Here is a 24,333-nt window from a genome sequence, read left to right as displayed (position 1 = left end):
TTCCTGTCTTTTTTTAAATAAATTTATTTTTTATTGGTGTTCAATTTACCAACATACAGAATAACACCCAGGGCTCATCCCATCAAGTGCCCCCCTCAGTGCCCGTCACCCATTCACCCCCACCCCCCACCCTCTTCCCCTTCCACCACCCCTAGTTCGTTTCCCAGAGTTAGGAGTCTCTCATGTTCTGTCTCCCTTTCTGATATTTCCCACACATTTCTTCTCCCTTCCCTTATATTCCCTTTCACTATTATTTATATTCCCCAAATGAATGAGAACATATAATGTTTGTCCTTCTCTGATTGACTTACGTCACTCAGCATAATACCCTCCAGTTCCATCCACGTTGAAGCAAATGGTGGGTATTTGTCATTTCTAATGGCTGAGTAATATTCCATTGTATACATAAACCACATCTTCTTTATCCATTCATCTTTTGATGGACACCGAGGCTCCTTCCACAGTTTGGCTATTGTGGACATTGCTGCTAGAAACATCATGGTGCAGGTGTCCCGGCGTTTCATTGCATCTGAATCTTTGGGGTAAATCCCCAACAGTGCAATTGCTGGGTCGTAGGGCAAGTCTATTTTTAACTCTTTGAGGAACCTCCACACAGTTTTCCAGAGTGGCTGCACCATTTCACATTCCCACCAACAGTGTAAGAGGGTTCCCTTTTCTCCGCATCCTCTCCAACATTTGTGGTTTCCTGCCTTGTTAATTTTCCCCATTCTCACTGGTGTGAGGTGGTATCTCATTGTGGTTTTGATTTGTATTCCCCTGATGGCAAGTGATGTGGAGCATTTTCTCATGTGCGTATTAGCCATGTCTATGTCTTCCTCTGTGAGATTTCTGTTCATGTCTTTTGCCCATTTCATGATTGGATTGTTTGTTTCTTTGCTGTTGAGTTTAATAAGTTCTTTTTTTTTCTTAAAATTTTTTTAATTTTTATTTATTTGTGATAGTCACAGAGAGAGAGAGAGAGGCAGAGACACAGGCAGAGGGAGAAGCAGGCTCCATGCACCGGGAGCCCGACGTGGGATTCGATCCCGGGTTTCCAGGATCGCGCCCTGGGCCAAAGGCAGGCGCCAAACCGCTGCGCCACCCAGGGATCCCTAATAAGTTCTTTAGAGATCTTGGATACTAGCCCTTTATCTGCTAGGTAATTCGCAAATATCTCCTCCCATTCTGTGTGTTGTCTTTTAGTTTTGTTGATTGTTTCTTTTGCTGTGCAGAAGTTTTTTATCTTGAGGAAGTCCCAGTAATTCATTTTTGCTTTTGTTTCTTTTCCCTTCGTGGATGTATCTTGCAAGAAGTTGCTGTGGCCACGTTCAAAAAGGGTGTTGCCTGTGTTCTCCTCTAGGATTCTGATGGAATCTTGTCTCATATTGAGATCTTTCATCCATTTTGAGTTTATCATTGTGTATGGTGTAAGAGAATGGTCTAGTTTCATTCTTCTGCATGTGGATGTCCAATTTTCCCAACACCATTTATTGAAGAGACTGTCCTTTTTCCAGGGGATATTCTTTCCCGCTTTGTCAAATATTAGTTGACCATATGGTTGAGTGCCCATTTCTGGGTTCTCTATTCTGTTCCATTGATCTATGTGTCTGTTTTTGTGCCAGGACCATATTGTCTTGATGATCACAGTTTTAGTAATACAGCTTGAAATCCAGCATTGTGATGCCCCCGGCATTGGTTTTCTTTTTCAATATTCCTCTGGCTTTTTTCTGATTCCACACAAATCTTAAGATGATTTGTTCCAACTATTTGAAGAAAGTCCATGGTATTTTGATAGGGGTTTCATTGAACATGTACATTGCCCTGGGTAGCATAGACTTTTTCAAATATTTATTCTTCCAATATTTGAGCATAGAATGTTTTTCCATCGCTTTGTCTTCCTCAATTTCTTAAGTGTTCTGTAGCTTTTTTTATTTTTTTACTTACTTTTTAATTTATTTTATTTATTTATTCATGAGACACACACACAGAGGGGCGGGGGAGAGAGAGAGGCAGAGATACAGGCAGAGGGAGAAGCAGGCTCCATGCAGGGAGCCTGATATGGGACTCGATCCCAGGACTCCAGGATCATGCTCTGGGCAGAAGGCAGGTGCTAAACCACTGAGCCACCCAGGGATATCCCTATTCTGTAGTTTGCAGGTATTTTACCTCTTTGGTTAGGTTTATTCCTATTCATCTTATGGTTTGGGGTGCAATTGTAAATGGGATGGACTCCTTAATTTCTCTTTTTTCAGTTTCATTGTTAGTGTACAGAAATGCTCTGATTTCGGTGAATTGATTTTGAATCCTGCCAAATTGCAGAATTGCTTTATAAGTTCTAACCATCTTGGGGTAGAGTCTTTTGGGTTTTCTGTATACAGTACCATGTCTGCTGTTAATCTGATATTTCTCCCCACTTAAGCTAAGAATCTCTTGTCTTGAGCTGCTTTAAGAATTTTCTTTTTATCTTTGAAATTTGCAAGTATCACTATTAAATGTCGAGGTGTTGAATGGTTTTTATTGATTTGGGGAGGTCCTCTCTATCTCTTGGATCTGATTAGGAAAGTTCTGGGCTATGATTTGTTCAAATATACCTTGTGTTCATCTCTCTCAGCCTCTTCTAGAATCCTGATTAGACTCATATTCTTCCTTCTTAAGCTATCACTTATTTCCCTAAGCCTTTCCTTGTCGGTTCTTAATTGTTTTTCTATTTTTTCCTCAGTTTCCTTCCTTTCCGTCACCTTGTATGCTATGTCACTCACTCTTTCATCTCATTAACTCTAGCAGTTAAGGCAACCAGTTTGGAATGCATCTCATTTAATCTATTTTTAATTTCACTCTGATTAGATCTCAATTCTTCAGTAACAGAGTCCTAGAGTCCTTTATGCTTTTCTCCAGAGCCATCAGTAACTTTATAATTGTACTTCTAAATTGAATTTCTGGCATGGTAGTTAAATTCATGTTCAGTAACTCTGTGGCAATTGGTATTGCTTCTGGTTCTTTCCTGTGTGGTGAATTATTCCTTCTAGTTATTTTTTCCAGTGCAGAGTGGCTTTATGAGCAAGCTGAGTAAAAAATATCAATCAGACCCCAGGTAAAATACACACTAGTTTATTCCAAAATGGTCAGAGACCAGAAAATAAAAGAAAAAGGACAGAATAAAATAAAGCAAATGGACACTAAAGTGAAAAACTAATTTTAAAACAAAATCGTAAAAAATAAAAACAAAAAAACAAAGCGGAAGTAAAAAAGGTGTGGAGAGAGGATATAGTCTCCCAAGGGGAACTAGAGGGTGATCCTCTGGCTTTGGAGAGTATTTTGTTCTGTATGTTAGAAGATGTTCAACTCCAAATTTGTATGAACCAGCAAATCTTATATAAAGATCCAACATCAACCACAAAAACATAAACACGATCTAATGGGGGGGGGGAAATAATGGGAAGGAAGAGAGAATATAGTATCACAGAATGAATCAACACAGTGTTCCACCTGGTTCTGAGTGTATTTTGGTTCATGTGTTAGTAGGTAGTAACTTCCACCATTATAAAACAAAATGAGAGAAAAAAAGAAACAAACAAAACAACAAAAAACAAAAATCCATATCTCATATATCTACCATAATTAAATTGAATATGTTGAAAGGAATCCAAAAGTGAAAAATCTATCTAAGACATGTAATTGTAGAAATATGAAAGTCAAAAAGGAAAAAGCTTAAAAACGAAAGTTGGTAAAATATTGTAGTTAAGGTGGAAAAAGGGAAAAAATACTGGAAATTTTTAACCTGAAATAAAAATGAATCATAATGAAAAAAAAAAAAACCCTAATTTTGTATACTATTTTCTCTCAGTCCTGGACCTTTACAGTCCTGGTTGTTCAGTTAACTTGCTTTTCCCTTGTTCTTCCAGCAGTTCTTCTATGGGAGGGCTCTGCTGTGCTGATTCTCAGGTGTCTGTGCCTGGGGGGAGATGCTCCACCCTTTGCCAGGTGCTGGGCTCAGTATGAACTGTTTATCCTGTGAGGCCTTTGTTCCCTAGAGACTGTGCCTCTCTCAGGTAAAAGGCAAAAAGAAATGGAAAAAGAAAAAAAAATGGCAGCAGTCAGATTTCCAGTTCCAGAGCCAAGAGCTCCCTGCGAGTACCGAACGGCAATTTCCCAGTCAACAATGGCCTTAATGCTCCTGGGGGCAGGTGCAGGTGCACTATCTGCACAGCTTGCAGGGCAACCAGTGGTAGGAGAGTTCTCGATTTCCTGCGGCCTCCAAGCTTCCAGCTGTCCCAGGGGGAATGGAGGATAGTTGGCTTTGCCCACTTTTGTGCCTTTGGATAGAGGATCCTTTGCTGCTGGGCCAGCTCTCCTTGGGACCACCTCTCCAGAAGGGAATGGAGGACAGCTATCTCCATCCATCACGAGGCTCTAGGGTAAAAGGAGCTCTGGAGCCAGCCCACACAACTGGCTGGCTTCTTCCAAATGCCCCAGAGGGCTGTGGGGCTCCAGCCCTTTACAGAGATCAGACTGCGGTTTGTGGTGAGCTTTCTCCTGGGCAGCCCTACTCTTATTGTCTCTGGGAATCTTGAGGTTTCACTGCCCATCCTGCGTCCTGCAATTCTGCCGTGTTTCCCTGCTAAGCACTTTTCAGTCAGGGAAAACTCAGGCGCAGATTTTTAAAGTTCCAACTTGTCCAGTGTTGGGCTTCATCCTAGAGGAGAACACCCTTTTTGAACATGGCCACAGTAACTTCTTGCAAGATATATATATATAACAGCAAACAAAACCCAAAATCATTATATATATATATATATATATATATATATATATATATATATATATATATATATATCTTGGGACTTAATCAAGTCCTCTTGCAGAAGACTTTCATTGCTCTGCTTTCCCAGGCTTGTCATGGTTCCCCTCCACCATTTATTTATTTATTTATTTATTTATTTATTTATTTATTTAATTTTTATTTTTATCCCACCGTCCTGTCTTGTTAGGAGAGAAAACTTCTCTCTGTAGTACTCCAGCTGTCTTTACATCTCATGTTGAATTCATAGGTGTTCAGGATAGACCAGATGAATTTAACAGATATATTCAGAACATCCCACACTAATACAGCAGAATATCATTCATTACAGGTGCACATGGAAAAATTCTCTAGAATCAATCACATATTAAGCCACAAAAAATCTCAGAAATTCAAAATGAGCAAAGCCATACTATGCACATTTTCTTAACACAATGCTATGAAACTGGAAATCAAACATACACAAGAAAACTCTGAAAGAGCACAAATTCATGGAAGTTAAATAACACCATACTAAACAATAAATGGCTCAACCATGAAATCAAAGAAGAAATAAAAAATTACACGGAAACAAATGAAAATAAAAACACAATTGTACAAAATCTTTTGGATCCAGCAACAGCAGTTTTAAAAGTTTATAGAATAAAGGCCTACCTCAAGAACCAAGAAAACTTTTGAATAACCTAAAAGAGCTAGAAAAGAACAGCAAACAAAACCCAAAATCAGTAGAAAAAGGAAATAATGAAGATTAGAGCCAAAATATGTGATATAGAAACTAAAAAACCACAGAACTGATCAATGAAACCAGTGACTGGTTCACTGAAAATAATCAATAAAATTGGTCAACTTCTAGCCTTATTTAGCAAGAGAAAAGGATTTTAAAAAATCAAATAAATAAAATCACAGTGAGAGGAGATAACACCATAGAAATAGAAATAATTGTAAGAGAATATTATGAAAATTATATTCCAACAAATTGGATGACCGAGAAAAATTGAAACATTCCTAGAAAGATAACCTCCCAAAAGTCAGAAAGAAATAAAAAAAATTCAGGGATCCCTAGGTGGCTCAGTGGTTTAGTCCCTGCCTTCGGCCCAGGTCATGATCCTGGAGTCCCAGGATTGAGTCCCACATCAGCTCCCTGCGTGGAGCCTGATTCTTTCTCTGCCTATGTCCCTACCTCTTTCTCTCTCTGTGTTTCTCATGAATAAATAAATAAAATATTTAAAGAAAAATAAAGAAAAGTCGAAGAGACAATTTACAAGTAAGGAATTTGAGTCAGTGATCAAAAACAAACAAACAAAACAAGGTCCAGGACCAGATGGCTTCACAGGTGAATTCTACCGATCATTTAATGAAGAATTAATGCCTATTTTCAAATAGTTCCAAAAATGGCAGAGAAAGTATAGCTTCCAAATTCATTTTATGAGACCAACATTATACCAATATCAACACCAGGTAAGGATACTACAAAAAAATTATTAAAGAACAATTACAATACAAATCCATATCTCTGATAACAGATGCAAAAATTTTCCATCAAATATTAGCAAACCAAATCCAATAATACATTTAAAAAGTTTTCAACATGATGAAATGTGATTTATTTATTGGATTGCAAGGGTGGTTCAACACTTGCAGATCAATTTGATACATCACCTCAATAAAAGATAGGATAAACAAATATGATTATTTCAATAAATGCAGAAAAAAGCATTTGAAAACTTACAACAAATAGTCTCGATAAAAAACCTCAACAAAGGAGTTTTAGAGGTAATATACCTCAGCATAATAAAAGCCATATATAAACACCACAGTTAACATCATACTCAATGGTAAAAAACTGAGAGTTTTTCCCCTAAGGTCAGGAACAAGAAAAGGAGGTCCATTCTTTTTTTTTTTTTTTTTTTTTTTACTAGGAGGTCCATTCTTATCACTTTATTCAACACAATAGTGGAAAGTCCTAGCCAGAGGAGTCAGATAACAAATATTGGGAATGGTATTGGGAAAACTGTACAACATTCAAAAGAATGAAACTGGACCACTTTTTTTACACCATACACAAAAATAAATTCAAAATGGATTAAAGTCCTATATATGAGACTCAAAACCATAAAGATCTGAGAAAAGAGCACAGGCAGTAATTTCTCTGATGTCAGTGATAGCAACATCTTTCTGTATATGTATCCTGTGGCAAGGGAAACAAAATCAAAAACAAGCTATTTTCATTACATCAAAATAAAAACTTCTGCACGGTGAAGGAAGCAATCACCAAAACTGAAAAGCAACATACTGAATGGGAGAAGATATTTGCAAATGACATATCCAATAAATGTTTATTATACAAAAATGTAAAGAAAAGATAAAACTAAACATCCAAAAAACAAATAGTTCAATTTAAAAATGGGCAGAAGACATAAACAACATTTCTCCAAAGAAGAGTCTCAGATGTTCAACAGAAACATGAAAATATTCTCAACATAATTCATCATCAGAGAAATGCAAATCCAAACTACAATGATATATTACCTCACATCTGTCAGAATGACTAAAATTAGCAACACAGGAAACTACAAGTGTTGGCAAGAATATGGAGACACAGGATCTATGTGCACTGTTGGTGGAAATGCAAACTGGTGCAGCCACTCTGGAAATCAGTATGGAAATTCCTCAAAAAGTTAAAAATAGAACTATTCTGATTCAGTAATCACAATACTAGGTATTTACAAAAAAACAAAACAAAACAAAAAACAAAAAACACTAATTCAAAGGGATGTGGGCAGCCCGGGTGGCTCAGCGGTTTAGCGCCACCTTCAGTCCAGGGCGTGATCTTGGCGACCCAGGATCGAGTCCCACATGGGGCTCCCTGCATGGAGCCTGCTTCTCCCTCTGCCTGTGTCTCTGTTTCTCTCTTTCTGTGTCTCTCATTAATAAATAAATAAAATCTTAAAGAAGCACAAAGGTTACATATACCCATATGTTTATGGCAGCATGGTTTGCCATAGCCAAATCATGGAAGTAGGTTATGTGTCCATTGATAGATAAATGTATAAAGAAGATGTGGTATATATATTCAATGGAATATTATTTAGACTTAAAAAGAATGGAATATTGCTATTTGCAATAACATGGTTGGAGTGAGATAGTATAAAACTAAGTGAAATAAGTCAGTCAGAGAAAGACAAATACCATATGATTTCATTCATATGTGGAATTTAAGGAATAAAACAAAGAAAATAAAAGAGAAAGACAAACCAAGGAATAGACTCTTATTTACAGAGAACAAACTGAAGGTTACCAGAGGGGAAGTAGGAGGGCAGTTAGTTGAAATATGTGATGGAGATTAAATAATATATTTATCATGAAGACCAGTGAGTAATGTATACAATTGCTGAATTACTGTATTATACACCTGAAACTAATATAACACTTTATATTAACAATACTAGAATTAAAATGTAAAACTTAATAAAAATAAAATTTAAATATTCAAAAGTGATATGAACAAATTATTTCATTTATTTTTTTTCCTCTGAAGCCATCATAGTGCTCATGGACTTCTTTTTTTTAAGATTCTATTTATTTATTCATGAGAGACAGAGAAAGAGAGAGGCAGAGACAAAGTCGGTGGGAGAAACAGTCTCCATGCAGGGAGCCTGACTCAGGACTCGATCCATTGACTCCAGGATCATGCCCTAGGCTGAAGGCAGGTGCCAAACCACTGAGCCACAAGGCATCCTAGTGCTCATGGACTTCTTGATAGAGCTCTAAACAACCCACGGTCAATGGACCATTAAAAGATTTTTTTTCAGAAAGTCCTTGCAAAGAAGAAAATAGCTCAAGGTTTTAAAATTTGGCACCATAATTTAGGTCTTTTCCTTCTGGGACAGAGCTTCAGTTTTCCATAACTGTGGAAACACATATCTTAGATTCTCTGGGACAATTAGTATTGTCTAGATAGGATATAATTGATTTTTTTTTTTTTTTTATATAATTGATTTTGAAAATAATGTTCTTCTTTCCTGTAACATGGGGTTTATTGGTATACATGGAAAACTTTACTGAGTACAGGGCTACCAAATATATAGTCTATGAATAAGCTTTGAATGAACAGAAATGAATAAATTATAATTAACCATATTATTTAAAAGTTCTGCTTACAGTCTTCCTGCAACCCAATCTGAAGGAATAAATGCTTTCGAATGATACTAAAAGGATCAAAAACAAATCTTTTTTTAAAGATTTTTTTATTTATTCATGAGAGAGAGAGAAAGAGAGAGAGAGGAAGAGACACAGGCAGTGAGAGAAGCAGGGTCCATGCAGGTGGCCTGAAGTGGGACTCCATCCCAGGACTCCAGGATCATGCCCTGGGCTGAAGGCAGGTGCTAAACCACTGAGCCACCCAGGGATCCCTCTCAAAAACAAATCTTATGGCATATTCCTTCAAATATGATTCTCTGTCAGTGTTCGCCATCTCTCTGAATCATGTTTAAACCTTGGGCATTTCATCATTATCTCCCTTATTCCATCTCACTTCTCCTTTCTTTATTTTTTTTATTTTTTATTTTTTTAAATATTTTATTTATTTATTCATGAGAGACACAGAGAGAGAGAGAGAGAGAGAGAGAGAGGCAGAGACACAGGCAGAGGGAGAAGCAGGCTCCATGCAGGGAACCTGACGCGGGATTTGATCCCGGGTCTCCAGGATCATGCCAGGGGGCAAAGGCAGGCACCAAACTGCTGAGCCACACAGGGATTCCCTCTTTTTTTTAAGATTTTATTTATTTATTCGTGAGACACACACACACACACACACACAGAGAGAGAGAGAGAGAGAGAGGCAGAGGGAGAAGCAGGCTCCACACAGGGAGCCTGACATGAGACTCAATCCTGGGTCTCCAGGATCACACCCTGGGCTGAAGGTGGCCCTAAACCGCTGAGCCACCGGGGCTGCCCTCACTTCTTTCAATCCGTGAAGTGGTCCTCTCACAATTGCTTCCTATGTATATAGCTAATTTCTCCACTTCTCTTATCTCTTACCACTATATCCTCAACTTCCCATCTCCACCAGCACTCTAATTTAGGCTATTGTCATCTCTTTACTTGTCTTCTTGCTTTTGCTTTTGGCACACAGCAAAGCGTTTTCCATGTTTCTGCTAGAGGAATGTTTTTACAATACAAATGTGGTCATTTGTATTGTTTTAACCTCCCTGTTAAAAACTTTGTAATGTTTTCCCCATTAAGTAGTCATAGAGAAAGAAATGCTGTTGCTTAATCCTGGGATACTTCTTCAACAATTAATTTCCTATTCTTCTTTTGGGACTCAATATTTTCTTCCTGACCTTTTTTAAGTTTTGTCAAATAAAGTTTTATATGCTGCATGTCACTGTACTGTCATTCTTGTCAATCACATTTCTATTTTACATATTTTTTGTGTTGTTATTTGATTAGTGTTTGTCTCCTTCAAACAAAAGTCCATGAAGATAGCAACATTTTCGATTAATTAATCAGTGAATCTCTTCATGAGGGTCCCCTTATATCACCTGACATTAATTATCTTCCAATGTTTCTATGTCCAAACAAGTCACATATAAAATGGGGGTACAAACATTCAAACCATAATATTACTCATCAACCATCACAGGATCTGGCACACATCAGTCATCAATAATTCTCTGATGTAAGAATAAAAGAATGGAAAGTATTTTTCTGGCATAACTGCATGAGTAACTCTATTTCCTTGCTCTCTAGTGAAACTGGTGAAAACAGTAAAGAAAAAATTGAGTCCTCTGGAAATAATCTCAAAGTCAAACATCAAATGAGGAACATCTATTTAAGATAATCTATGAAAATATGGAAAGAAAAGTGATAGTCTATTTTGTTTGAACCATGACTTCTTACTTCCTCATTTCTCCCAGTTCAGTGAGGTAATGAATTCACCCCAGACTGCTGCAGCCAAAACAATGATCCCTGTCTTCCCAGCTCTGAACCAAAGGACTTTGTCCCCAGGAAAATATGACTTCAGTATTTGTATCCTGTATCCAGCTGCCTGTTTGAGTGGCTAAGGCCTACACAAGTGTTTTTGAGAGGTGGAGGCTAACATTGTCCACCTGGCTTCCACTTTTGGAATGCTGGCTCTCCACTAGGTGTGACACACTGAAAATATTAGAGTATTGACAGCCATCCTTCCAGCTCATGAGGTAATGCTTCCCTCAAAGGCAGACAAGCCCAGATCACTCCAGGCTGCTGACCATTATGCATCTCAACCTCCACTAAATGATCAGCTTCTAGAGCAAGGGTGTCACTTATAGATAAGCTTATCATATCCATCCTTAGCTCCAGAGTCCTGGCTCAGATATTATCCCTGGAGGGAGAAACAGACTATAAAGCATGTAGTTCCTAATCTCTCCCCAAAAGTATAAACTTCATTTGCAATAGAACATGGAAAACTTTAAATCTAGAGCATACTCAAGAACTGTGGAGGCTATAGTGAAAGGCACTTAGGTGGATTCATGAGCTTAATGAAGTTACAAACAGTAACATAGGCCAGTTGCCTTATAGTTGGTAAATTGGTGGAAGACATCCTCCTGGGATCAGAACAAATATCAAATACTGATCTCAGAATACCTATTTTATCAAAGGAGTTATAATTTGAAGAAATTAGTTTGTAGAGGCATTTATCGTTCAAGACATTGTTGGAAACTGTAGAGGAATCAGCCGACAATTGGTGGAGCATAACAACTGAAGGTGGTCAAAGTAAGAGTGGAAGAAAATCCTACTGGTACCACTGTCCTCCCAAGATGAGTATGAGCATGCCCAAAGCTGTCTTGAGGAACATCGTAGACTTAACACTATAGTAAGGAACATACCTCACCAAAATAACCTAGCTAGTTACTTAATTAAAGCAAGCAAATAATAATAACAAATCCCAGAAGGATGAGAAGAACCCAAAGTTGCTAGAATATATTATCTAAAATGTCTGGTTATTAAATAAAAATTATTAGGATTGAAGACAATGCCTATGTCTATATAATCTACACATCAGTAAAAAATAAGGCAAAAGAAATCACCTGAGAGAATAATCCAAAGTTGGATTTAATAAGAGAATATTTTGAAATAGTCTTTACACATGTTTACAGAACTAAAGAAAACATGATTAAAGAAGTTAAGGAAGGTATAATGGTAATGTTACATCAAATAGAAAATATCAATAAGCAGACAGAAATTTTTAATAGGAACCCAGTTAAAATTCTGGAGTGAAAAGTAAAATAACTGAAATTAAAAAGAAAAAAAACAAATTATCCTTCTATAGTAGCATTGAACTGTCAGAAAAATAATTGGCACACATGAAGCTAGATCAAAAGATCAAAAGTTAGCCAAAGAACAAATGAAAATAAATGAAGAAATCAGAACAAAACTTCAAAAAAATGTAGGACACCATTAGGGGCATCAAAATATGTGTAATGGGAGTACTGGAAAGAGATAAAAGATAAAAAGAAGAAAAACTATCTAAAAAAATAATAGCAATAATCTCCCCAAATTTATTGAAAAGCAAACCTATATATTCAGAAAACATAGTAAACTCCAAGTAGTATAAATACAAAGAGACTCGCAAACAGATATAACATAGTAAAATGCTGAAAGCCAAATATAAAAAGAAAATCTTGAAATCAGCAAGAGAATAATGGCACATCACTTAAAGGAACTCCAGTAAGATTAACAGTTGACTTTTCATCAGAAACAGTGAAGGCCAAAGGCAGTGGGATAACATATTCTTTGAGAAGTGCTCAAAGAAATAAACCAAAAATACTTTATTCAGCTAAACTATTGTTCAGAAATAAAGAAAAAATACTCTCGCAGATAAAAAAAGCTGAGATAATTTATTGCTTGGACTTGCCTTACATGAAATACTAAAGGAAGTTCCTAAGGGTGAAAGCAAGTGACCATAGATGGTAATTTGAGTCCACCTAAACAGAGAGCATTAATAAAGGTAATTACATAATTATAAGATAAATTATAAATGTATATTATTTTGTCCTTTTTTTAAACTGATTTAAAAATTAATTGCGTAAAATATGTATAAATTGCATTCTTGGACTTATACTAAAAATGTAACAAAATATATTAACATATTTGCCAATAATAGCACAAAGGAAGTAGATGGGAGAAAAGCTATAACAGTCTAAGAAAATAACAATAGATGATAAGATAATATTACAACATACTGTTGGGTTTGTATCATTAATGGATATAAGATGTATTACAATAATATCATAAAATGGGGTAGAAAGGGCTATAGCTACACAGGAATTACATTTCTACATATCACTAGAATTACACAAGTATAAACCTGAAGCTGATTCTGATAAATTAAGGTGTAAAGATAAATCCTATGGCAATCACTAAAATAACCTTGAAAATATAATTAAATAATACTAATGAAATTAAAATGATAGCTTTTCATTTTAATTTTTAATTGGAAAAACAATGGAGCAAGCAAGACTAAAGTAACAAAGATGGGATCCCTGGGTGGCGCAGCGGTTTAGCGTCTGTCTTTGGCCCAGGGCACGATCCTGGAGACCCGGGATCGAATCCCACATCGGGCTCCCGGTGTATGGAGCCTGCTTCTCCCTCTGCCTGTGTCTCTGCCTCTCTCTCTCTCTCTCTGTGACTATCATAAATAAATAAAAATTTTAAAAAATTATAAAAAATAAAGTAACAAAGACATGAGCCATATAGGAAACAAAACAAAATGCCACACATAATTCCAAATGTATTATCAATAAATATGAATGTATTAACAATTAAAATGAAAGACAAAACATTTCTAGACAGGAATAAAAGAGTTCCACTAAATTATATACATGAGACACACTTTAGATTAAAAGACACAACTTGAAAATAAAAGGAAAAGTATATGTCATGGAAATAGAAACCACAGGAAAGATGGAGAGTCTATACTAAAAACAGAAGAATTGAGCTTAAAAGAGAGAGAAGCCCAGGTGGCTCAGCGGTTTAGAGCTGCCTTCAGCCCAGGGCATGATCCTGGAGATCCAGGATCAAGTCCCACTTCGGGCTCCCTACGTATAGCCTGCTTCTCCCTCTGCCTGTGTCTCAACCTCTCTCTCTCTCTCTCTCTCTCTCATAAGTAAATAAAATCTTTTCAAAAAAAATTTAAACAGGCAAATGTTACTAAAGGGACTCCTGGGAGGTTCAGCGATTGAGCATCTGCCTTTGGCTCAGGGTGTGAACCCAATGCCCTGGGATCAAGTCCCACATCAGGCTTTCTGCATGGAGACTGCTTCTCCCTCTTCCTATGTGTCTCTGCCTCTCCCTCCAAGTTTCTCATGAATAAATAAATTCTTTAAAAAAAGAAAATATTACTAGAAATAAAGAAGTTTTATAATGATAAGAACATCAATCAAGAAGATATAAAAATTATAAATACAGGCACTTAAAAAGAGAATGCAAAATGTATTTAAAATTGATAGAAATGAAGGAAGAACAGAAAATCTAACAATAATAAACAATTTGATATCCCACTTTTCATAAAGCAACTAGACAGAAAGTCAACAAGAAAATAAAATACCTGAAAAGCACTATAAAGAAACTAGACCTAGCACATCACTAGAATACTCCATTCAAAAACTCAACAATAAAATAAAATTTTCTTAAGTACAAAATGTATCATTCTACAAAAAAGAACATATGCTAAGCTATAAATGAACCTCAATAAAATTTATTTTATTTTTTTCTGACAGTTTTTTTATTGCAGTTTGATTTGTATAAATATAGTATAACACACAGGGCTCATCCCGTCAAGTGCCCTCCTCAGTGCCCGTCACCTAGTCACCCCAACCCCCAGCTCACCTCCCCTTTCACTACCTCTTGCTCCTTTCCCAGAGTTAGGAGTCTGTCATGTTCTGTCACCCTCTCTGATATTTCCCATTTATTTACTCTCCTTTCCCCTATAATCCCTTTCACTATTATTTATATTCCCCAAATGAATTAAATTATATAATGTTTGTCCTTCTCCCATTGACTTACTTCACTCAGCATAGTACTCCCCAGTTCTATCCACATTGAAGCAAATGGTGGGTATTCTTTGTTTCTAATGGCTGAGTAATATTCCATTGTATATACATACTACATCTTCTTTATCCATTCATCATTCGATGGATATGGAGGTTCCTTCCACAGGTTGGCTATTGTGGACATTGCTGCTATAAACATTGGGGGGCAGGTGTCCTGCCATTTCACCACATCTGTATCTTTGGGGTAAATACCCAGCAGTGCAATTGCTGGGTCATAGGGTAGCTCTATTTTTAACTCTTTGGAGAACCTCCACACAGTTTTCCAGAGTGGCTGTAACAATTCACATTCCCATCAGCAGTGTAAGAGGGTTCCCCTTTCTCCACATCCTCTCCAACATTTGTTGTTTCCTGACTTGTTAAATGTCATCATTCTCACTGATGTGAGATGATATCTCATTGTGGTTTTGATTTGTATTTCCATGATGGCAAGTGATGCGGAGCATTTTCTCATGTGCTTGTTGGCCATGTCTATGTCTTCTTGGGTGAAATTTCTGTTCATGTCTTTTGCCCATTTTGTGATTGGATTGTTTGTTTCTTTGGTGTTGAGTTTAATAAGTTCTTTGTAGATCTTGGATACTAGCCGTTTATCTGATATGTGACTTGCAATTATCTTTTCCCACTCTGTAGGATGTCTTTTAGTTTTTTTGACTGTATCTTTTGCTGTGCAGAAGCTTTTTATCTTAAGTCCCAATAGTTCATTTTTCCTTTGTTTCCTTTGCCTTCATAAATATATCTTGCAAGAAGTTACTGTGGCCAAGTTCAAAAAGGCTATTGCCTGTATTTTCCTCTAGGATTTTGATGGATTCTTGTCACACATTTACATCTTTCATCCAGTTTGAGTTTATCTTTGTGTCTGGTGTAAGATAATGGTCTAGTTTCATTCTTCTGCATGTGGCTGTCCAATTTTCCCAGCACCATTTATTGAAGAGACAGTCCTTTTTCCAGTGGATAGTCTTCCCTGCTTTGTCAAATATTAGTTGACCATAGAGTTGAGAGCAAATTTCTGGGTTCTCTATATTGTTCCAATGATCAATGTGTCTATTTTTGTGCCAGTTCCTCACTGTCTTGATGGTCACAGCTTTGTAGTACAACCTGAAATCTGGCATTGTGATGCCCCCGGCGCTGGTTTTCTTTTTCAATATTCCTCTGGCTATTTGGGGTCTTTTCTGAATCCACACAAATCTTAAGATTCTTTGTTCCAACTCTTTGAAGAAAGTCCATGGTATTTGGATAGGGACTGCACTGAACATGTAAATTGCCCTGGGTAACATTGACATTTTCACAATATTAATTCTGCCAATCCATGAGCATGGAATAATTTTCCATCTCTTTCTGTCTTCCTCAATTTCTTTCAGAAGTGTCCTGTAGTTTTTAGGGTATAGATCCTTTACCTCTTTGGTTAGGTTTATTCCTATGATCTTATGCTTTTGGGTGCAATTGTAAATAAGATTGATTCCCTCATTTCTCTTTCTTCAGTCTCATTGTTAGTGAAGAGAAATGCCACTGATTTCTGGGCATTGATTTTGTATCCTGCCACATTGCCAAAATGCTGTAGGAGTTCTAGCAATCTTGGGGTGGAGTCTTTTGGGTTTTCTATGTACAGTATCATGTCATCTGTGAAGAGGGAGAGTTTGACTTCTTTGCCTATTTGAATGCCTTTTATTTATTTATTTATTTTTTGTCTGATTGCTGAGCCTAGGACTTCTAGTACTATGTTGAATAGCAGTGGTGAGAGTAGACACCCCTGTTTTGTTCCTGATCTTAGGATTAAAGCTCTCAGTGTTTCCCCATTGAGAATGATATTTGCTGTAAACTTTTCATAGATGGTTTTTAAGATGCTGAGGAATGTTCCCTCTATCCCTACACTCTGAAGAGTTTTGATCAGGAATGGATGCTGTATTTTGTCAAATGCTTTCCCTGCATCTATTGAGAGGATCATATGGTTCTTGTTTTTTCTCTTGTTGATGTGATCAGTCACGTTGATTGTTTTATGAGTATTGAACCACCCTTGCATCCCGGGGATAAATCCCACTTGACCTTATTGAATAATCTTCTGAATGTTTTGTTGGATCCTATTGGCTAGTATCTTGTTGAGAATTCCAACCTTTTTCTGGTAAGGGACTTGTATCTTGAATATATAAGTATTTTTGTTTGTTTTAGCCTATTAGTAATTATGCTATTGTCTAGGAATGCCTGGAGGCACTCACCTGGACTGGTAGTATTTGTGGCTAGACCCTATAGACATTTTTTTTGACCAGAGCTATTGTTGTAGCTGGACTAATGCTTGTGGTTCTTTTTATGATTGCAAGACACATCTCAGTAACAACTATCAGGGAACTTTGGAAGAAATAAAACAAAACAAAATTTTTTTTTTTTTTTTTTTTTTTTTTAAAGATTTTATTTATTTATTCATGATAGTCACAGAGAGAGAGAGAGGCAGAGACACAGGCAGAGGGAGAAGCAGGCTCCATGCACCGGGAGCCCGACGTGGGATTCGATCCCGGGTCTCCAGGATCGCGCCCCGGGCCAAAGGCAGGCGCCAAACCGCTGCGCCACCCAGGGATCCCAAACAAAACAAAATTTATTACTCACAAGTCCTGGAAGTTACACAGGGTCCACAAATCTGGGGCCATGCAGCAAGGTCATAGAGAGAGAGAGAGAGGGAGAGAGTGGACCTTGGGTTCTGCCTTTATTAGGGTTTAAAATGAGATGCCTAGGGTTTCAAGGAGTCACTACTGGTGAATTTAAAACATAACAATGGGGAGGCACTGGGTGATTCAGTGTTTGAGCATCTGCCTTCATCTCAGGTAATGATCCCAGAGTCCTGGGAGAGAGTCTCACATTGGGGTCCCTGCAGGGAACCTGCTTCTCCTTCTGCCTGTCTCTGCCTCAGTGTGTGTGTGTGTGTCTCATGAATAAATAAATAAAATCTTTAAAAAACAGTGGGAACTAAAGAAGGGGAAGAGAAAAACAGGTAGTGAGTTAAATAATCAGTTATCAAGGTCAATCAGAAATTTCTGAAAAACAAAACAAAACAAAACAAAACAAGGGAACTTCATGGTTGGGTTGCCTAGTTCTTTATCTAATTGTGTACCTGGCAATGTTTATTTAAAATTCACGTCTTTGAATTGGATACCTTGACAATCAAAAGCTTAATGTTAAGCATTTACATTAAAATTTAAAAAGCTAATAGGGGCTTACACTACATAAAAAGATAAATCATCCAATTTAAAAATAAACAAAAGACTTCAGTAGACATTTCTTCAAAAAATATATATAAATTAACAATAAACACATGAAAACAACATCATTAGTTATCTGGAAATAAAATCAAAACCATAATATGATACCACTTCACACCCACTATGATGGATAGAGTAATCAAAACCCAGAGAATAAGAAGTATTTTCAAGGGGGATCCCTGGGTGGCGCAGTGGTTTAGCGCCTGCCTTTGGCCCAGGGCGCGATCCTGGAGACCCGGGATCGAATCCCACGTCAGGCTCCCGGTGCATGGAGTCTGCTTCTCCCTCTGCCTGTGTCTCTGCCTCTCTCTCTCTCTCTGTGACTATCATAAATAAATAAAAATTAAAAAAAAAAATTTAAAAAAAAAAAAAAAAAAAAAAAAAAGAAGTATTTTCAAGGATATGGAGAAATTAGAAATCTCCTACATTTTTGTTTTGGAAAACTGTCTGGAGGTTCCTCAAATGATTAAACATACTGATACCATGTTGATGTGGAGAGCAAAAGTAAAAGAAATATAGAAAAAAATTAAACTTCCTTATAACTGATATCCATTGACAAGTACTTGAGACAGGCAATGACCTTCTTCCAGTAACTCAATTGCCTCAATGTTAATACTTTGCTTAAGGCAAAAGGCAACCTTGACATTAGCCTGACCTCCAGGGTCCTGTAAGTCTTCTTTAACATGTAAAAATCTCTTAGGAAATTTCTTTTTTTTAGACTTTATTTATTTATTCATGGTAGACAGAGAGAGAGAGAGAGAGAGAGAGAGGCAGAGAAGTGTGGAGGCCGAGAAAATTAAGGCCATTCTACTTTAAGTTCAGCGTTAGCACAAGTACAGCCATCCCAGGTCCCTGTGAATAAGAGCTGAACTTTATCTTACTTCAGTTACAGGAAGAAAACAGCTTACAGCTTAACATCCTAGAAAGCCCCCTATTAGAATAAGAACAGAGCTCAATGCCCTTGAAAGCCCCATATCAGAATATAAACAGAACTTGAGAAATTCCTCCCTCCCTCCTGGAGGTCCCCTAGACCAGCCCTTAAAACTAAGCTGAAACCCACCTTGGGGTCCAAGTCCCTGTTCCGCTGTGTCGGGTATACTTGGACCCAAGCTAGAGCTTGTAAATAAACCCTCCTGTGTTTGCATCTGTGTCGGCTCCTTGGTGGTTTCTCGGATTTGCAATCTTGGGCACAACAAGAAGTAGGCAGGGAAGAAAGAAGCAGGCTCCTCGCAGGGAACCCTATGTGGGACTCTATCCCTGGACTGAGGTCACATCCCAAGCTTAAGGCACTCAACTGCTGAGCTACCCAGGTGTCCTTCTTTGGAAATTTCTTTTATCTCTACCCCCAAGATATATGTTAGCAATCATCCTGCAAACATATATCACATTGATATACATCTGAAGGGTCTCATGACTAAAGTTTTACTAAACAGTCATAAATGACTTTCACCTAACAGCAGCTAGCCCCTCAAGGTCCTGGAAACCTTGCTTCAAATTCCTTAGAGACTTACACTATCCCTAACAGTCTCTCAACTTGAAAGTATATAACCAGTCACTCCTCACAAACCCATTGCTATTCTTTCTGTCCTTGGGTCCTGTCCCTGTGCTTTAATAAAACCATCTTTTTTGGCACTGAAGAGATTTCAAGAATTATTTTTTGACTGTTCAGCCCCAAGCCCCAACATTTCACATCATTATGACTCAGTAATTTCACTTTTAGAGTGATACAGTCAAGAAAAATGGAAATATATGTTCCAGACAGAAACTTGTGAATAGTAGCACTATTCAAAACAGCGTACAGGAAACAACCCAAATGTGCATCAACAGGTGAATGGATAAAGAAATGTGGTGTATCTATGTAATAGAATATTAATCAACAATAAAAAGAAAGGAGTGATAATACACTCTATAGATTGAATATATCCTGAAAACATGCTAAGTAGAAGAAATAAGTCACAGGTTTTATACTGTATGATTTCATTCTTATGAAACTCCAGAATAGGGCAATCTATAGATTCTCTAATCTATAGAGAATAGGGTTAGGGTTTGGGTTGGGGGCATAGGGGCTAAGTGAGCAACAGGCAAAGGATACCAGGATTTTTTTTTTTGAGATGATGCAAATGTTCTAAAATTAACTGTTGTGATGGTTACACATTTCTGTGAATATACCCAATACAATTGAATTATACACTTTAAATGGGTAAATAGTAAGCTATATAAATTATATTTCTGTAAAGCTGTGTAAATATGGAAGAATTAATTAATAATTGAATGAATGTAGATAATTGAAGATGAACATAAGTTAAACCAAATAGCATAAAATCTGAATTTATATGACATGCATTAATTAAATATTTTATTATCTATTCTCTGTAAGCTATGAATCAATAAATACAAACAAATTTAACGTCAATTATCTAAGTGCCTAGGAATAAGAGCCCTAAAGATGAATCTGAACCTGGTTGGAGTGATTAAGAGACATATTTTCAAGAAAAAAAAAGCAGTGTTAAATAAGCCCACGAATAAAGAAATGCATTAGAAATGTTCGGTTTGTGAGTGATCAAAGGGCCACTGAACAAATGTGAAAATAATAACAAGAGAAGAAATCAAGATTGAAGAAGTTAGGACTATTTACATGAAATCCACCAGAAAGTTTGTCTAAGCCAGGGATTCTTTACCCTAGCTGTATATGGAAATCAGCAGGGAAGCTTTTAATTTAAAATCTCTTGAGGTGGGGCCTGAGCCTCGGCATTTTTAAAGTTTCCTGTGTGAGTGCAACAGACTGACAGAGTGGAAAACTCCTGGGCTGGGCCAAAAGAAACTGGATATGGCCAAGAGAGAAGAGACTGAAGGAGGAATGCCCACCTGTATGATCAATCCAGTTAGGTCCTTTGGCAAACTCTCGAGGTTGTAGGGGGAGTCAAATACCTGGGTGTGGTAAGTAGGGTTATTCTGAAGCCTAAGGTATCAGATCTGAAAGGGTCCTTAGTGATTCGCATGTCTAACTTCAGGTCCTCCTTCTCCATTTAGTGTTATAGAACATATGTATACAGAGAAAGAAAAGGAATTGCCTGGTGTGAGTTATTGCCTGACCCCAGGTCTTGTGACTCCTAATTAGTGCCCTTCACATTGTCCCACTGCCTTCCAGCTTTATAGTCTGAAACTAGATATAAAAAGCAGACAATTCTTAAATGGCCTATTAATGTGTTCAGTCCTTCCCCAATTTTCTTTCCAAACCTGCCTAAGGGCTTCAAATCTTTACTTAAATGATACTGCTCTTTCAATGCTACATTACATAATCAGTTCAGCAATAAACCTTTCAAGTTATATGAGTTAGTCAAACAAATCCTTTAGCCTTGTTTTCCTGCCAATATTCATGACTCCTGCCTGTCTCATCCTATGAGCATAATAATAAATATCTTTTGCTGAAAGCCATCAGCAAGCTAGGCATTCTAAGGCCCTTGGGACTTAGGAGTTGGTGAAGGAGATAAAGCTTGAGCCCAGTGCAATCCTTTACTTATCTTGACCTTTTGCCCTTCTAAAGATCATAAATACCCTCTACTCACACCTAGACATTTCCCCAGTCTTCTATTGTCATGTTTGATAAAGGAAGTTTGTTCCAATCGTTTTATCAGCCAGCTGAAATTCTTTCCTTGCTTGCCTAATTGTTATTCTTTCTTACTGTCTCAATGTGTAGCAATTTGCGGTGTTTTAAGTGTATGTGTTGGTGCATATTGTAAGTTTAATTTAACTCCTTGGTGAGTTGGCCAAAGTTTTCCTGCTTGTATGACAACTTCTTCATTATCGATGTCTCTATCTGCCCTTTCCCAGCCCATACTACTGCTTTCCAATTGCACAATTGCTTGTACCAGTTAAGTTCACAATTTCACCTCCTAGACCATAAGATGACACTGTCACACAAGGAGTAGTGTTTCTACTTGTCTTGAGCCTGTCTTCACTCTTAGAAGCAGAATACATATTTAAGTTACAGGCAAAGCTTTATAGCTAGCCCTGGGTTTTCCTATGCCCTAGAAGTAGTGCTTCAGGTTAGAATGGGCAAGGGATAGAGGAGCTGTGAATTTTATTCTGCCACTACCCTAGTTCTGATGGTTTCAGATCATATTCACCAACATTTTTATGACTCTACCTTGGTCACTGTTTTGGGTTTTTTTTTTTTTGTGTGTTGTTCAATTGCCCAGTGAAGCTTCGGAAGAATTGCCTCTGGCACTTGAGACTGTCCTGAGCCCACTGCATACAAGCACTCTTCAGAGAGGTCATAAATAAAAGACTTACCCAGAGTATTCCATCCTGAACATGCAAAAGACAAAGAAAAAGAAAATGAACATGGTCATCAGATTCCATTGGGAGCAGGCCAGAACAGTTGAGATGCTAAATCAGGATGCAAGGGATTCCTAACGTCTACCTTCTGTTTTAAGGTTTTTCCAGTTTGTTTAAGGCACAGTCAAAATGGCACTACTTCTAATTCATTGCCTTCAAATTTTCAATGACAATTCTGCTGAGTTCCCCATCAGCTCTGCCTGGCTATAAGGGGAAATAACATGCATGTACTCAGTGCACAGATGAGTTTGACTCCTGATTCCGTGAAAACATTTGCAAATCATTAAACTTCTTTCAGCCACAGTTTACACATATGAAAAAAAGGGAGATATAATAAATAGCTTGCAAAGCTATTTTGAGAGTTCAATGATATAACTTTGATGTAAGAATAAGATATCTACCATGGGACAGGGATAGGATAAGTAATTTCCTTATTTTTGTCTTTTACTTCCTACCAGAAATGATTTCTGTGGCATCTACTTTCTGAAGAGTCATAACCTGTCTGGATCCTGGCCTGCAAGACTCTAGGTTGGTTTCAAGAGCTGGAAAATGGTAATTATGATAGCTAATTCTTACACAAAGTTAGCTTACTATAGCCACAGACATTGAGCCAAGTGTTTTACATGCACCATCTCATTTAATCCAGACAACTACCCAGAACAACTGAGGTGTAAGAAGGTTCAATAATTTTCCCAGCTAGAGATAGAGCCAGAGTTTGAACCAAAAAAGTCTAATTTAAAGAGTCTTTGCTTCTAACTGCTATATCAGATGTCTAGTAAAATTAGACTTGGCTTGACTGGAGAAAACACCAACTCAAAACTCTCATTTTTTTTTCTCTTTAAGGCCTGTCCAGAGAAGCAGAAGTCAGAGCCATCCTAAAGGCTGCAACTACCCACTGCTGCAACTTTTCCCCTTCACATTTGTGTTCAATGACTTAGGCCTATGAAGAGACCAACACTGTAATTCTTTGGCAAAAGAGCATGATATGTAAGAATTTCTCAAATGTACTTTGTCCCAAACACAGCTACTGTCACCACTTTGCTACTGTAGCAGCCAAACTCCTCTGGCCTGGAAGACAATCATCACTCCTTCTCTACCTGTGACTCTGTAATCAGCTAGGATGATTGAAGTTTATGTTTCACTATTTGATTGGGTGGAAACATTTTTAGTGGACTAAGGAACTTGGATGCAGAGGGATAGGTTGCTCAGCCAGAGATAGTAGTTTTGCACAATCTAGTCCTAGGTATACCAAAAAACCACCTGTGTGCAGGGGGAGAGATCTCCTCTCTACAGGTACCAAGAGCACCCAGATAGTAGTTCCCTTTTAATTTTTAATTTTTTAATTAGTATTTTTTAGTAACTCCCCTTTTATAGCTATATCCTCTAGGACTATTGTGTTTCCTCCTGCCCCTATTCACCTTGGGGCTGCTGGCAGAGAAGGCTGTGAGATTGATGCTAAATGATAATTGAGTTGAGTGTGCTACTGACAGATTTACTGTCTGATCATGAACAAATTATTTTTTTCTCTGTGAGACTATTTACCATCTATGTGATATTTATTTATTTTTTTCCATCTATGTGATAAAGGAGTTTAAATAAATCAGTAATTTTCTAATTATTTTAAGCAGAAATTACTTTCTTTTTTCAAATGCAATATTGAACCAAAGCCTGATATGTAAAACAGGAAAGCAGGAGAGTTGCTCTTGTGGACAGGGATGGCATGGGTGGCAGGGACAACAGTGGCTAAAAGAGGAGAATTCTGTCTTGGAATCCTACCTGCTTATACTAACCTTCATACCCACATGGTAGCTCCTGAAGAACCTTGGGGGAATACAACATGAAAACTTCTGCTCTAGTCTTG

The 24,333-nt window shown here is 37.4% G+C and overlaps 1 long non-coding RNA gene across 1 annotated transcript in view; it reads left to right on the top strand.

The window, feature by feature from the left end:
• The window catches only part of LOC111094926, a 72,962-nt gene extending 48,906 nt beyond the window's left edge, over window positions 1-24,056 (top strand). Inside the window, exons 2-3 of the long non-coding RNA XR_005385963.1 lie at window positions 22,931-23,024; window positions 23,316-24,056. This is a non-coding gene — a long non-coding RNA (uncharacterized LOC111094926). The remainder of the gene's footprint in view (window positions 1-22,930; window positions 23,025-23,315) is intronic.
• The last annotated feature ends 277 nt before the right edge of the window (window positions 24,057-24,333 follow it).

The sequence above is a fragment of the Canis lupus genome, chromosome X (genome assembly GCF_011100685.1).
Source record: "Canis lupus familiaris isolate Mischka breed German Shepherd chromosome X, alternate assembly UU_Cfam_GSD_1.0, whole genome shotgun sequence".
Taxonomy (NCBI): domain Eukaryota; kingdom Metazoa; phylum Chordata; class Mammalia; order Carnivora; family Canidae; genus Canis; species Canis lupus.
This window is presented reverse-complemented; position numbering and strand designations above follow the sequence as displayed.